General features: G+C 55.4%; 1 long non-coding RNA gene across 1 annotated transcript; it reads right to left on the reverse strand.

Annotated features, from left to right (window-relative positions):
• Positions 1-6,987: 6,987 nt before the first annotated feature.
• LOC118497006 lies at positions 6,988-16,008 on the reverse strand. The gene is made up of 3 exons (XR_004899548.1): positions 15,998-16,008; positions 9,841-9,845; positions 6,988-7,510 (listed from the first exon to the last, which is right to left on the reverse strand). It is a non-coding gene; the product is annotated as an uncharacterized LOC118497006 (long non-coding RNA).
• Between the last annotated feature and the right edge of the window lie 233 nt (positions 16,009-16,241).

Here is a 16,241-nt window from a genome sequence, read left to right on the forward strand (position 1 = left end):
GGTGGTAGCTAGGCTTACTGTGGAGGTCGTGTTGCAAAATTCCCGTGCGTTAAGTCATCACACACGCACCTAGCTAGAACTAAGGCAGTGCCCACGTGTCCATTATGGCTCAGGGAAACGGGGGAGATTAGAATTTTAAAAGAAAGACGGGCGCGTGGCATGAGCAAATATTGCGGCGGAGATAACCTCGAAAACGCCCCCGCTGCCCCCACTCAAGAGCTGGACCATACGAACCAAACACTGCATCCGGGTAATCCAGCAACGACTACTTCTCTAAAAGCAACAAGGCCCCTGAAGGAGGAAAGAGAAAAGCAGCAGGAGTTGACAATCGCAAAAACCGATGTTACAAGAACACATGAATTCAAGGGTATAAATATGTCAAAAGAGAAGGGGTCTCAGGCTGTTCCTAACTGGTTTGCCTCGTCACCTCCATGCCCTCGCTCTACCAGGGCTTTCCAAGCACTGGAGCCCTGTTGTTTCCGGGCTCCCCTTCTTTGCTTTTTTTTTGGGGGGGGGGGGGGCAGAGGGGAAGCGCTGAGTTTTTCCCGCGCCGCCGCCGGCTGGGCGCTAGGTGGCGCCCCTGAGCTGCTGCGAGCCCTGCCAGAACTGAGGTGAGGCTTGGGGGCTGCCCTGCTGTTTGCAAGTTCAAGGTCCAGACAGGTGCACCTGGGGAGAAGTGGGAGGGCTGGAAAGCTAAAGACAGAGTGGCCAAATGCCTGCCTTCCTGCAGGGAGTGTCTGCTCCAGAGCCCGAGGCACTGACGTGTTTTATCCGCACACTTGACTCCCTTATCTCCTGCCCCTTTGGTTTTCCACCGAAGACTGGGGCTTCACCCTCTGTTCCCAAACCTGCAGGGTGGTCTCCTTCCCCGGTGACTCGCTGCTGAATCGGAAGGGCAAACAACGCGTTTGCAGGAAAGAGCGCCCCCCAAAAGCGCAAGCACTTCTCCAATTAGCGAGGAAAGCACCATGTGTTGATTTGGTGCGCTGCTTGAATTCTGTAGATTAGTGCGCTCTTGTCTTTACTTGGAGTAGCGGAACCACCTCCGGCCAGCTTGAGCGTGAAGGGAGAGTGGACTGCCAGCACGCAGCGCTGCCCGCACTGCGTGGTACAGAAGAGGACTGGATGGTGGGAGTCTGGGCCTCCAAAGGACGAATCAGGGATCTTGGTGCCACGTGCAGTCTCCCCACCTCGCCGGTCCCGGGAGCCCGGCCAGGGGCCCCGGCCAGGATCGCAGAAGTGGTTTTCAGAAGGGACAGGCGAAACCCGTCTGCACCCGTCCCGACGCCTGGCCAGCCAGACTTGGTCAGCAAACTCTACCGGTTAACAAGGGGCAATGAAAGGTGGAGAACGCCAGTGAGAGGAGAAGCCGCTTCGTCCTGGACCCCCACCTCTCCCCAGACTTTCTACTCTGTTCTCCGAGAGGAGATGGCGCAGGAAAACTGAGACGCAGCCCTCTCCTCGCTCTCCACCTCGCTTCCGCTGGGAGCTGGCCTCGCCTTCCACCTCCCCATCCGGTCCTCCATCCTCCATCCACACTGGGGAGGGAGGGCAGCAGCCCAGCACCCTGCTCATCAGTGACTTCTCTCCTTTCTGAGCATCAGCCAGGGCCGGGGGCGGGGGGGGGGGGGGGGCGGGGGGGGGCGGAGACTGGGCTCTAAGGGGGTGCACAGAGCTGCCCTCCATAATCTGCTGTCACCCCCTAAAGGGAAGCTGCGTGGGGTCCCACACCAGGTGTGGAACCCATGTCCCGCTGACCATCCATGTCACTTGGATAACCTCATTTGCCTTTGCCTTTGACCCTAGTTGTCTCTATCCTGCCTCAGGCCTCTGTGGGAATGTGTGGCCACAGTCAGGGGCAGGATTATTCTGGGTCCTCTGGCATCCAAGGGTTATTGATTAAGTGAACAAACTTTCAGTTCTACTAAGTATTCCAGAAAGCAGTCTGAAGGCCTTTTACTTGTAGGACAGTAAGAAGATGAACCTGAAACCTTTCATCTTCACACCATTAAGACAAACATTCTGCCCTGGCTGGCGTAGCTCAGTGGATTGAGCACGGGCTGCAAACCAAAGTGTTGCAGGTTCGATTCCCAGCCAGGGTATATGCCTGGGTTGCAAGCCATAACCCCCAGCAACCGCACATTGATGTTTCTCTCCCTCTCTCTCTCTCTCTCTCTCCCGCCCCCCTTCTCTCTCTAAAAAATAAATAAACAAGTCTTTAAAAAAAAAAACATTCTGGGATTTGACAAAGCACCTTTATAACAACTGACACCCTACTTAAAACATTGACAATTTTTATCTTGGTACTTTTTTTTAGTTTTTGAAATAGTCTAAACATTGTTCCAAAGCTTCGAAACCACTGAAAGACAAAGGATTGTGAATGGCCATAAAAGGAATGGGAAATAGCAACTCTTTCAGCACTAGGGGGAAAAAAAATCTAATCTTCCTAGGCAAAAAGGGTTAGCGGTTCAGTAGACAATACGTTCTTGTGAAGCGAAGCCAGGAAGTGTGTTTGCTTTGTAATTCTGTACTTTTAACCTTCAGCCTTGCTGGAGACGCTGGTCGCTGTGCTTTCAAAGTTCTTTGTTTCTAATCATGTTTCCCTTGAGTTAAGAGCTGAGTGTCTTCAACATTAGCTAGCGTGCCTATTAATAGCATCCCATGTCCTAACATCATTTCTAACATCTGACATACTGTATTATTAACCCCTGGATTAACAAAACAAAAAGAAAAAAACAAAGAAACAAAGAACAGATACTCTTGCACGCACACTTACAACCCAATAAAAAGATACATTTGAATACATATCTCTCCTAAGAAGATATAAAGTGGCCAATAAGGTGTGGCTCAGTGGGTTGGAGTATGGTCCTGTAACCAAAATGTTGCAGGTTCGATTTCCAGTCAGGGCACATACCTGGGTTGTGGGTTCAATCCCCGGCCTGGGTGAGGGTGCATGCAACCCCTCGGTGGGCAGTGATGCCCCATCTGAGTGCGTGAGGGCGGCAACCAATCTCATGCTTCTCTTTTGCCTCAGTATCTCTCTCTCTCCTTTCCTCGGTCTCTAAAGCAATGGGGTGGGGGGATGTCCTCGGGTAAGGATAAAATAAAACAAAACAAAATAAAATAAAATAGCCTATAAGCATATAAAAAGATGCTGTGGTTCATTAGAGAAGTGCAAATCCAACCCACTTTCACTAGGAAGGCTGGGATCCAAGGCAGACGCCAGCAGGGTTAGCAAGGGCAGGCGCACATGCGCAGAAACTGGAAGCACCGCGTGCCGCCGCCGGTGGGACGGTAGATGGCGCCACCTCCTTCCCACTCTCTCTAGAGCAGAGATCCCGGAGCGCGGGAGAGGCTGGGGAGCAGCGGGGATCGAGGGCTAGTGGGAATGCGCTTTCTTTATCGGGATATTAAAAATGTTCCGACTTGCAGTGTGGCAGTGGTCGCACAATTCTGCGAATACACTTAAAATCCTTGGATTGCACCCTGTAAATGGGTCAGTTATGTATTGTAGGTGAATTGTATTTCGATACAGCCGTTACTTTTTTGTAAGAGGGAGGAGGGAAGGGGGGCCCTTTGTGCTCTGGGAGCCAGCGTTGGAGCCCTCTGCGTTGCTCCTAGCGCCTCCCGTGGGAGGTGGCCTCAGGAGTGACTTGTGTCCCTGCGCCGGGGTTCCTGGCCGCCGTCCATAAACAATCAGTGTCACCACAGGGAGGGAGGGTCAGGGTGGGGGTTCAACCCAAAGGGCCTGGCCCCCCAGCCACCCCGCCGAGAGACCAGCGTCGGTGGCGGCCCGGCAGGGCAGGCCCTGCGGCGGGACAGTTTACTGCCAAGAATAACAGAGCAGATTTCGACTTGACCATAAGCCTGAGCGGATGCCTGAATTCTCGCCGTGAGCATGGCTAGTTAAAGAAGGAAACGGAGCAAGAGGCAGCAGGTCCTGGAACGGGACGTTGTCAGCGTCTGTGAATCTCGCGTGCAGCCCAGCGCTGGGATCGTGAAACAGCCAGTGCGTGTGGGCCCGAGGGTCCCGCACTGCCTGGACGCCTCCCAGCGACACCGGGCAACCGAGGGGTCCCGTTCTCTCCAAATGGGACCCCACCCCGTGGGCTGCACTCCGGCTGGTCCTCAGCCTCCAGGGTTTCTCCTCCTCTGGGCCAGCAGGGCCCGTCTCCTCAGACCCGGGCCACCCCCACCTGCCCCCCCCCCGGGGACCCTGAGCTGGAGGGAAGGCAAGGAGCTGGAGGGGAGGCAAGGATCAGAAAGCAGACCCTACAAATCCCAGGCAGGACCCTTGGACGGGGTCAGGCTGAACTGGGAAAGAAAACTTTGAATTGGATTAAATGAGCTCCATAGGCTGTTTCAGCCCCGAACGTTGATGGTAGGGTCCTCCTCAGGCTGTGACCCAGGATGAAAGAGCTGGTCGGACGTGGGTGTCGGGGACCAGAACCGTGCGGGGTGCTGAGCCCAGAGACCCATGAAGTCAGGCACCTGATGGCCCAGGGGACGGAGGGGCTGAGAAGCAGACAGGGCCAGGCATTCCGGAGACGGAGACAGCAGGGGCCGCGACCTGCCCAGGGGCAGGGGCGGAGGGAGGGAGAGCCGGCCCCTGACGCAGGGGCCAGGCTCCCCAGTGGAGGCTGGTCCCCACCCCCACCTGTGGCCCCTGTTGTCCTCAGCTGGAGCGGTGGGGCAGGTTGAACGGCAGAGAGTGGGAAAGGAGGGACCCTCGTTTGTACTTTGCACCCCACTAGCTCCGATCGTTCCGAAAACAGGCTCCCAGGCCCGTTGGCCCCAGGAAACAGGACAGACAGCGCTCAGACGATGCCAAGGTGGCCTGGACCCACAGTCACGCTGGTTAACCCCCTGAGGGGACCCCGACCACTCCCCTTGGGGTGGGCAGACTACTCCGCTCGGGTCACGGGTGCCTCCATGTGGCCAGGCTGGCCTGCTCCTCTGGCAGCTCACAGGCCTCGGGACACAGGGGCAGCGACAGGGACACTCTCGGGCAGCCTGGGTGTCTCTGGGTGCTTTGCCTGCAAGCTGAGGACATACAGGAGGGAGACCCCCGTTACACATTACCTCTGCTTACTCACCCTTGCAGGAGGCTCCAACCCTGGGAAGGAGTCGGGGTCTCACAAATTTCCCCCAGGACAGGCTGACATGCCGAGCGTGGAGGAGAGTGGCAGAAGGAGACACGGGGGACCAAGCTCTGAGCAGAAAAGGACACCTTGGCCTTCTGGAACCTACTGTGCAGAGGACCACAAAGACCCAAGAGAAGGGAGAGAAGAGAGACAACAGGCCTTACACCCTGTCCCCACCCCCTCCCTCCACAGCATCCCCCCACCACACAGGCGCGTGCACACACACAGAACAGGATGTTGTTTCGTCTGTGGCTCCAGACTTCCAGGTGGTGATGCAAATGCAGAAAGCTGAGCGAGAACGCCGTTGCTTTGCATAAGGACGCCAGACAATTGAGGGAACCACGAACCTGTTGCTGCTAGAGCCCTTTTCTGGGGGTGTCGGATTCAGGGGAGCTCCGGGAGGGCAGGAAAGGGAAGCAGAGTGACTATCTCACCTGGCCAACACATGGACACCCTTGTTGCCATTTTCAGTGTAAAAAGGGTGAAGAATTTTGAGGCTTCCCCGTTGTCTGGGTGCTGATTCCAGGCAAGCGGGACTCAAACCCCAGCAGCCAGGGCACATGGAGGGCCCGGCCTGACCCCAGCTCTGCGGACAAACTGCAGGTCACATAACATCCAGGACCCGGCTTGTTCCACCATTAAACAACGGACTGACCCTAAGGTCCTTCCTTGCAGCCCCGAGGTCCACAGCTTCTGGACTGGGGCCTTCTTTATCCCCCTCCCCCACCCCCAGACCTCATCCTCCCTCCCAGCCCCATCTTCCCAGTACCCACTGCCCTTGACCCTGGGGCCCCTGTCTGGACCCTGCCTGTCTGTGACTCTCCTCCTCATCCCCACTCGGGCAGACAGGTCCCTCCTGAGAGAGCCCAGGACGGCGGTGAACCCGCTGGATCCCGCCCCTTCCCACCACACGTGGGCCTCCCCACACACACGCCACGAACACGCAGGCTCCCCCTTCTGCTCTGTTCAGAGAAGCCGTTTTCCTCCAGCTCTTGTTTGTGCTTCTCCCCCGGAGCCTCTGCTGTGTCACCCGAGTGACTTAGGGCCACGCTCCCCACAGAGGCCCTGGCGGTGGCACAATGTCAGGCTGACAGGTGTGCGGTGCTCCCGCCACCGCCAGTGCCGAGTGCAGCGAGCCTGAACAGAGGAGGTGGGCCCCAGCCACGCACCGTGGGTGGCAGGCTAGGGGCCACGTGTGTGCCCGGGTGCCAGGGGGCTTCCCACCCAGCCTCCCGGGTTCCCAAAACTCCAAGACTGGCTTTGGCAATGGGAAGTCTCCTTCAGACATTGCCAGACATGCCGGGTTTGTACCTGTGGTCAGCAGGAGGAAGCAGCCATCGGCGAGCCCACGCCCACCAGAGCCCACTTGGCCCGAGGCTCAGATGCCCGAGGCTCGGACGCCCCCACATCCCTGCGTTCCCGGCCTCAGCCAGGTCGGGTCCCTCTGTCCATGCTCATTTCCTGCTCCGGAGCCCATGAGCCCTCGCCTGGTCCCTCCCCTTCTCACTCTTCACCTGAGACCAGAGTCTGCAGGATGAGAGGTCACATGGAATCTGTTATTTAGTGCCGAGGTCCTCAACTGGGGGAGGGGAGCACGCCCCACAGGTAGCTAGAGGCAGCCCTCCCCTCCCATCCACCCCCACCCCCACCCCCACCCACGTTGGTTCTGAGCTTCTCTGGACAGTGGGGGATTCCTGGAGCTCTCAGAGGTCCATGAACATTCAGGACCCCGGAGCGCTCATTCTGTAGCTGGTTAAAGGCGACTTGGGGCCGAGGTCACGTTAGCAGACTGGGGTGTGGATCTCCCGCCAAAGCCTGCCAGCCCGGGAGAGCATCCCAGCTTCCTTGACAGACGTGCTATCAGTCATGCGTCCACCAGGTGGCGCAGCACACCCTAGAGGTCGGCTTGCGGGGCAGCTGGCGGCCTTTCCCTGATACCCAACCCCAGAGATAGGAACACAACAGAGCCTAAAAATGCCCCCAGGAGACAGGCTGTAGCTTGACCAAATACTGCAGAATTACAATGTTTCATTTGGACCAAGTGCAGCTGGATTTAACAGAAAAAGAAAAACAGTGGCTTCAGCTAGAGAGAAGTTTCATTTTACGTGAAGAGCAGCCTGGGGCTGGTGGTACTGGAGCTCCAGGAAGGTGTCCAAGCCACTTCCTCTTCACCAGAGCCGCCGAGCATGTGGCCCTCGGCCTCCTGGTCCAAAGTGACTGCTGCAGCTCCAGCCATCACATCTGAGTGTCAGGCTGTAGGTAGGCTAGAGGAAGGTAAAGAAATGGCCCCTCACTCTGAAGAATTTCCCAGAACTCAGAGAACCACTTCTACTTACAGGTCATTGGGTAGATAGGGAGGCTGGGGACTGTCTTTTACCAGCACGTTGCTACCCCAAATAATTTCAGGGTTTCGTTTGGGAGGAGAATGGGAGAAAAGAGAGCCGAAGGCAATTAGCAACGTCAGCCACACATTACTATACGCCTCCGGGAAGTCCTTTCTACCTACACAGCGCATTGTCCAAGCCCTGGAACCCAGGCTCACAGAGGCCTCCCTCGCTGCCCCTCCCCCTCTAGTTGGCATGGCTTCCGAGCGTGCGTCCCCATCCAGATTCCCCTAAAGTCCGAGACCTGAGTGCCCACCGGGATTCTCACAACCCCCACCTCCCAGCCTGCCCCCCTCACCCAGCCCCCTGCTGGAGGACCCCACCAGCGCGTCCCTGCCACCCATGCCAAGAACCAGAAGCCGGCCTGGGCTCCCACTGCTCCTCCACTAGCCAGTCCCTCTCTTTCCCCTGTAGGCCCCCTTCTCAACACTTCCTGAGTGCATGCCACCGTCCCTTTCCCACCGTGACTTCCTGCTCCTCCCCTCAGGCCCGAGGCGCCCCCTAGGCTCCCCTCCTCCAAACCATCTCAGCAGCTCCTCACTGTCTTCTGGAGGGAAGTCTGACTTCCTTAACCTGATTTGTCAAGCCCTTCCGGCCAGGTCGGGGGCAGCGAAGCCCGCACAGCGTTAATGGCGTTGGCGCGGACAGCCTCGCCCCGCAGGGCCCGGCTGGGTGGGCTCCTTGAACATTTGCTGTCTGCGCGCACCGGGCTCTGGACCACACTCCAGCGAGGCGCGGTGAGAGGCCCGGTGAGAGGCCCGGCCCTAGGTGCGCCCCCCTCAGCAGGAAGCACCGATCTCTGAGGGCATCGCTGGAAATGGTGGTGGAAATGCAGACGCATCCGCGCCCTGGGCGCACGTGCGTGCTGGGGTTCAGCTACTGCGGGTGGGCAGCAGAGGCCTGAGCCTAAATGAGAGGGCCAGGCAGGGAGGGAAGGGCTCGGACAGAGGGTGGCAGGTGGAGCAGAGACACCGAGAAGAGAGGCGTCCTGCTCAGAGCAGGGAGCCCCCGCCCCGCCGTGGGGCCCGGACCCAGCAGGACGCGGAGGGCAGGGAGTTGCTAGTGCAGGCTAGGCTGCCGCGGTGACCTTGAGATGCACTCCCCGCGCTGGGGCCTCCGCGGGGCGGGGCGGGGCGCCGCGCCATCTGTGACTGTGCGTGAGCTTGCCCTGGTGGCTGCCAGGAGGGTGGATTTGGGAGGAACAGGAGTGGAGGCAGAGAGACCATTTAAATAAAACCCTGGGAACATTAATGAGAGAGATGATAAGGCACTAAATCAGGGCAAGAGTGGGAGGGTTAGGACGGAGAGGGAGATTCCAGAACAATCTGGGAGGCCAAGCCCCAGGGTGTGCTCGGGAGGTGGAGAAGGAAGGAGAGGCAGAAGCTTGCAGGGTTTCATGGCTGGGTGTGGGGATGGTACCAGCACCCAGAGAGGGGCACGGGGTGGGGTGGGGGGAGCCTGTTGTACACAGAGAAAAAGAGAGAAATGGAGAGAGACAGGGAGAGGCTGGGACAGAGACACAGGGAGGGCGCGGGCCCCAGAGCCAGCAGGTGACATGTCTTTCACCGTGTCTTTCACTCGCCACCTTCTCCTCAGAGCCTCTCCTTTTAGCTCCTCTTCGCCACCAACATCTGTCACGTTGCGCTCCTCGGGACCTTCTGGCTTAAAGCGATGAAGCCCAGCCCGAACGAGGTGCAGGGAAAAGAAATCTGCCCTGAAAACGCCGCGCAGGCGGGCTAGGGGGCCAGGCCCAGGAGGAGGACGGCCCACCGCCAGAGGTCGCTGTCCAGCCTGGTGCCCGAGTCTTCCCGGGCGGGTTCATCTTCGCCTGAGAGGGAGGACCACCCTGTCGCCAGGGCCAGGTTGCAAGCCCCCCAGAAGGATGGCTCTTGGCCAGGACCGATGGACCACGGGGCAGTGGGCGGGGTCTAGGAACACCTGGTTGGGATGGGGCAGGTCAGTGCTCCGAAGAATGTCCAGGCACCGGGTGCGAGCAAAGCGGGGGGTGGGCCCTGGGTCCGATGGGTTCCTCTCCCCACACTGATATATCTCTCTCTCCCCCCTTCCAACCCCTCTCCCTCTGTCTATCTGTCTGTCTCCATCCCTCTCTCCTCCCTCCCCATCTCCGTTTCCCTCTCCTCCCCCTCCCCCACACCCCCACGTGGCATCTCGGCCCCCACACCCCAGCTGGGGGCGCCCCGGCTCCTCCCCATCGGGAGTCACCCTCTCCCTGTTTCCCCCACAGACTCCGAGGCCTTCGCACGCTGGCCGCACGTTTGTTCCCCGGTGACATTCAAGGTCCCCATGGTTACCCAGACTCGGAGCTAAACAAAAGGCAGATCCAGGCGAGGCCGGGCGGATGCCAAGCACCGCGGGCCGCTCCCTCCCAGCCCCGGGCACTCACTCCGCTTCCCCAAGGCGGCCAGAGAAGGCGCTGGCTTTCCTGGCAGCCTCGGCAGGGCTGAGTCACCGAGTGCCCTGTTTCCGCAAAACGCGTCTTAAAGATCGCAGCAGCCACCCCGGGGCTCATTAGACAAAGACTGGAAAACACGGGGAAAGAATAGAAAGATCATTTTAAAATCACCTGTAATCCCTCACGTCAATGTATTTCTCTTCCGTCTTTTCTTTACGCAGACTTAAAACGATGTTTCAACAAGTGTCGACTGAGCCTGTTTATAGCTCTCACTTAATCTTTTATCAAAGGCGTGTTGCGTGCCATTGAAAGTTCTGTGAGACTGACTGTTCACGTCTCAGTGATATTCCTTGGGTGGGTTACTAAGGCAACTCTTGCCTACATGCTTTTCTGGATGGTTTTACTTCACAGCCTCCCGTGTGGCTTTCCTGGGGAAGTAGGTACAATTATTTCCCCAACTTTGCAAAGGAGGAAGCCCAGGGCTAGAGAGGTTAAATCTCTAGCTTGTGATCGTCACACAGCTGGTCGGTGGCAGGTCCCAGTTTCGAACCCACGATGACCTGATTCATGGCCAGTGTTCTCCCCATGACACCCTCCCGTCTGCACACCAGGAGTGGCGCAGGTGACGTTTGTGCATAACAGGAAGACGTCACCACTCTCCACCTGGGCTGAGCTCTGTCCCTCCAGGACCATGATGGAGGATGCTTCTCATGAGTAGGGACAACCTATAGGTAAGGCACCGTTTTACTTAAAAAGCCCTTAAGTCATGAAGTTGCAGTGTGAAGCCAAAGGCAGGACGGAGGCCATGCCGTGGGGGCTGGGGGCATGGGGACAGGCCGTTCTTCAAGGCTTGGGGTCACTGAGCCATTCCAAAATCTAGAATTTGAATGGGACCACCTCAACTTTTGAAGGTGGGTCCTGTATCAAAACCCACAGTGAATATCACAACTAATGAAGAAACTTAAGAAATAATTAAGATACACAACAAGATAAAAATGCCTATTACCACTGCTATTATGTAACAAAGAACCGGAGATCCTGGCCAATGCCATACAACAAGAAAAAGAAATAAGAGGCATAGGAATGGGGAGGAAAGAGATTTTAAAAATGTCATTATTTGCAGACAATATGATGATCTGTGTAGAAACTTGAACAAATTTTAAGAACTAGTAAAAGGGTTGTTGGATGGATATAAGATCAACTTACAAAAATCAATAGCACTGTCTCTGGACCACTATAACCCCCTGGGATATATAACAGAAGATAGGATACCATTCATAATAACAACAAAGCCTAAAAAAGTCTAAAATTATCACAAAAATACATCATCCTTGATGGAGGACATTTTTACATTCTATTAAATGAGACAAAAGACAATCTAAGACAATGGAATAATCTGTATTGTTGGGTGGGACAACTTAATATAAAAATGTTACTGCCACCCAAGTAGTGTCATAATCATAATACTAATCAACTCTAATTGTACTTTTTAGGAACTTATTCTAAAATTCATAAGGAAGAATAAAAGTTCCCAAATTGCTAAGGTAATTTTAGAACTTAAGGGCAAAAAGAAATTGATCTTATCTGATATAAAGACATACTCCAAGACCATAGTAATAAAACAGTAGAGTTCTGGCACCATCAACCAAGATCGAGAGCTGAGATGCAGACCCCTGTATGTACGAGAATTTGGTTCATGAGAGAGAAGCTACCGTAAGTCACTGTAGAGAGAACTTGGTTAGCGAGTAATTGTTGGGCAAATTACTTCTCTATATTGGGGGGAGCTGGATTCCTGCTGTGTACCATATGCAAAGGTAGGTTCCAGGTGAATTAAAGATCAAAACAGGGAAGATGTAACTATAAAACTGAGAGGAAAAAACATACAACAATATGTGTGATACCTGAGGTTGAACTCAGGGAAGATTTCATAAGTAAGACTTTCTCCCCCTTCAGGAGCCTACCACAAAAGACTAGGGCATAAAAGGCCATCGCAAACACAGAGCCTTAGAAAGCGACCGTGTGCCCGGGAAAAGGCTCAGAAAAGGCCTGAGAGGACGTTACGTTTGCACCTCAGGCTGACCCTTGGCACACAGGCCGCCTACAGCAATAAAAATAACAATAAAATCATGAAAAACAGCAAACCCTGGGGGAGGGGGAAATTGCCAAAGTTACATTATTAGACTCAAACGTCCAGTGTCCAGCAGCAACAAAATAATCACAGGGCATGCAAAGAAGGAGGAGAGTGTAGTCTCCTCAAAGGGAAAAAAGAATTCAACACACACTGTCCCTGAAGGAGACCTCTTGGCAAACACACTAGGCAGAGTCTTGAAAACAACTGTCTTAGAGCGGCTCAGAGAACCACGGGAGGGTGTGGAGGAAGTCAAGAAAGCCATGGAAACAAAATGCAAACACTTCACAACACTGGCCTTGGCAATGACCTCTTGTATATAACAACTAAGGCACAGGTAACAAGAAAAAATAAACAAATAGGACTTAGGAATTTTTTTTAATTTGGGGGCATCAAAAGACACTATCAACAGGGTAAAAAAGGCAACCCAAATAATGGGAGAAAAATACCTGTAAATCCGGTAAGGAATCAATATCCAGAATTCCTAAATCTCAACAGCCAGAAAACAAATAATGACCCACTTCAAAAGTGAGTAAAGGGCTTGAATCGACGCTTCCCCAAAGACGATGTACGAATACGTACATGAAAAGGTGGTCGATATCCATAATCACTAGGAAAATGGAAACCAAAACCACAATGAGATCCCACGACATCCCCCCTAGAGATAAAACAGAAAAGAACTATTGGCGGGGACGTGGAGACACCGGAACCCTGTGCGGTGTTGGCGGCACTGTAAAAAAGTACAGCCGCTAGGAAAAATAATACAGTGTTTCTTTAAAAAGTGAAAAATAGAATTACCATGTAACTGAGCGATTCCACGTCTGGGTGTCCACCCAGAAGAACTGGAAATAATGTCTCCAAGAGATGCTTGCGCCCCCATGTTCCTAGCAACATTATTGCTGGGAACGTGCAAGCAGCCCACGCGCCCATTAGTGGGGGAAGAGGTAAGCACAATGTAGCAAATGCATGAACTAGAACACCATCGAGCCTTAAATAGGAAGGAAATTCTGACACAGGCTGCAGCGTGGATGACCCTCGCAGACACCACGCTAAGTGACAGGAGTCGGATACAAAAGGACACGTGCCGTATGATCCATTCATAGGAGGTACGACAGTAGTCAGAATCATCATAAACACAGAAGGTGGAAAGGCAGTTGCCAGGGGCTACCAAAGAGGGAAATGGGGAGTCATTATTTAGTGGTGCCGAGTTTCCGTTTTCGGAAATGAAAGGAGTCACGAGGGTGGACGGAGGTGACGGTTGCGCAGCAGTGTGAGTGTCGTTAATTCAGTTAAACTCTGCGCTCAGGGATAGATAGGGTGGTTGATTTTATGCTCTGCATATTTTACTACCGTTTTTAAACAAACAAAAAAAATGCAAAGAAAGATCTCCCTTTCTCATTGCCCAGGAGGAAACAGGGGAGTTGATGTGCTGGGGACAGTAGGGCGAGCCTGCACCCGTGACAGATCGGTCGGGGGGTGGCCCTCGGCTGTTTGTCAATCACAATGTGACCTTCACCTGGGCATGTTTGCACTTTGAAAGCCGTCGCTAAGAGAGCCTGGGCGTCCTGGCCCCACAAGACACACGAGGTGGACGGCAGCAAGTGAATAAACAGAACAGGGCCCGGGTGTCCTTTAGTCCCCTTGTCTGCCGTCGTCTGATTGGAAAGCTGGGCCCACCAGCACTTCGCAACCCCTGCGGGCGAGACCAGAGGCGACCCCCCTCTCCAGTCCCCCAGCCAAGGTGAAATACTGAAGCCCACCGTCGTCACCACCCGTCACCTTGGACAGAGCGGAGCCAGTCTCACCGGAGAAAAGCCCCGGGACGGCCGGCAGGCGAACCCCTTCTGGTCCGCCCGCCCTCAGGGGGGCAAGGAGGGAGCTGGACCGCAGCAGAACACTGCAAACAGAGAGGCCTCTTCCAGACAGGGGCTTCCGCACCCCCGAGGGTGGGTGGCACCTGACCACGACTCAACACACTGTTTTGATTTGTTTTTAATTTTCAAAACGGAGGAAGCACCCACATGACCGATACAACGGACACCGACATCCCAATGGGGGGCAACAATGGTCATGCCCCACTTTGAAGTACATGTTGCTTGTAAACAAGGACACTGGCTTGTTTTGATTTTTTTTTAAGGAGCGCTCCTATTTATTTATGTATTTATTCCCCGTCTTTAAAAATCCCCTGTAGGCTAGAAGGGCAACGACATCATCCCCAGTGACTAGAGGATACTGGGGCAGCTGGGCTTGGCGACTGCTCCTGCGTTCGTGATGAAAGCGAACGAAAGAGCCAGAGTTACGACCCCTGAGTCCCCGCACGGCGGGCGCGCCCCCGAGAACCCACCTCGGTGCAGGCCAAAGCTCCCCACTCTTCTCAGCGTACCCTTTCCTGGAACATACAGGGGCCTTGCTGAGGAAGCTGAAGGTTCTGCACTGCCTTGTAAACCCACCCCGAACCAAGCCTGGCTTGGGTCTACACAGGAGGGACCCTCCCCTCAGCGTGGTCCCAGAAATGGGGGGGTGGAGGGGTCTCCGTGTCCTCCCTCCGGCTGCCACAACGCAGCCCCAGGCTGTGGGCCCTCACACAGCAGATGTTTACTCTCTCATGGCGTCCGGGCGCCTCCGAGTCTGAGCTCAAGGTGCCAGCAAGGTTGGTGTCTCCGGAGGCTCCTGCTCTCCTTGGCTCGGAGGGAGGAAGCCAGCTGTTCCCTGCGTCCCCACGCGGTCCCCCGCCTGCGTGAGTCTGTGTCCCCAAGCTCCTCTTAGAAGGACACTGGTCCTTCTGGAGCGGAGCCACCCCTCTGACCTCATTCTGTCTTAATTACCTCTCTAAAGGCCCTGCCTCCCGACACAGCCACACACTGCGGCTGGCGGTGGGGGGGCGTCACCAGGTGAACTGGAGGGGAGACACAACTCAGCCCGTACCCGGAGCATAAGACACGTGGACACTAGGAGACCGGCCGCTGTGGGGCCCGGGTTCGCCGCGGAAAGGCCGCGATGGAGCCCCCGCTGGGCCATCTCTGAGCCCCTGTTTGGTGACACATCTGTTCCCAGGATCTCCCTTCTGCCTGTCACAGCATTTCTTTAGCTCTGGGGACGACATCTGTTTGGCTCGTATTTGGCCCAAGGTGCGCCGTCTCTCACCACTTGTGCTGCTTTCATCAATCCAGCTGTCACAGTCGTGAGGGGCCATCCTCCCCCACCGGGGGGGTGGCCAGGGCCAAAGCTCTCCGGCTAACGAAGCCAGGCACCCTCAGGCCGCCGGCGAGGGCTGCGGTGCTGACTGTGGTCGGCAGCTCCACGTCGAGACCCACAAGCACAGGCCGAGATGTGGGGGGGTTGCTCTTCCTGGAGAGGAAGAGGTCGAGGGGAACAGAACACCTGCCTGACCCCTCAGGTCATTGTCAGTCACGGGGTTGGGCTGCCAGGGCTGCCAAAAGAAGAGACACGACTGATGGGTGGAAGTTACAACAGTTTGTCGTTAAAACAGACATTGTTCCGCCATGGCTGGTGTGGCTCAGTGGATCGAGCGCAGGCCTGTGAACAAAGGGGTCGCCGGTTCAATTCCCAGTCAGGGCACATGCCTGTGTTGCCAGTAGGGGGCGCACGAGAGGCAACCACACATTGATGTTTCCCTCTCTTCCTCCCTTCCCCTCTCTAAAAATAAGTAAATAAAATCTTCCAAACAGACATCATCCAATACAATAGAGCACGCTCACTCCTGCTCAGAGCTCCACGCATCTGGGATGCCATGGCGGGGTGTCTGTTTTGCGTGGATTTGGTGGAGCAGGCCCAGAGGAAGCAGTTTGTATTTACCACCAGCTCCGGTTTTCTCCCATTCCCCGAAAACCAGAGCTTTTGATTTCTCCAGCCTGGTTCTCGTTTCCTTTGCTTTTCTGAGATAGTTTTATCATTTCTTTTTAGACACGTCTTTTCCTGCCGCCAGCCTGGCCACCACATCCCCTGGGTGACCCTTGGTCTGTCCCCAGTCCCGGCCCTGGGCCTCCAAGTGAGAAAATCCCCTTCCTGGCGTGACAGCCGAGGTGACGTTGGGAGACACCCAGGGGATCGCTGGGGAGATGGGAAACCGAAGGGGAAGGCACTGAGTTGTGTGAATAAATGTTGGCATCCCCCACACTTCCCTGTGCTGCCTGGATTTCCCAGCCTCCCTT

This window comes from Phyllostomus discolor, chromosome 10 (genome assembly GCF_004126475.2).
Source record: "Phyllostomus discolor isolate MPI-MPIP mPhyDis1 chromosome 10, mPhyDis1.pri.v3, whole genome shotgun sequence".
NCBI classification, from domain to species: domain Eukaryota; kingdom Metazoa; phylum Chordata; class Mammalia; order Chiroptera; family Phyllostomidae; genus Phyllostomus; species Phyllostomus discolor.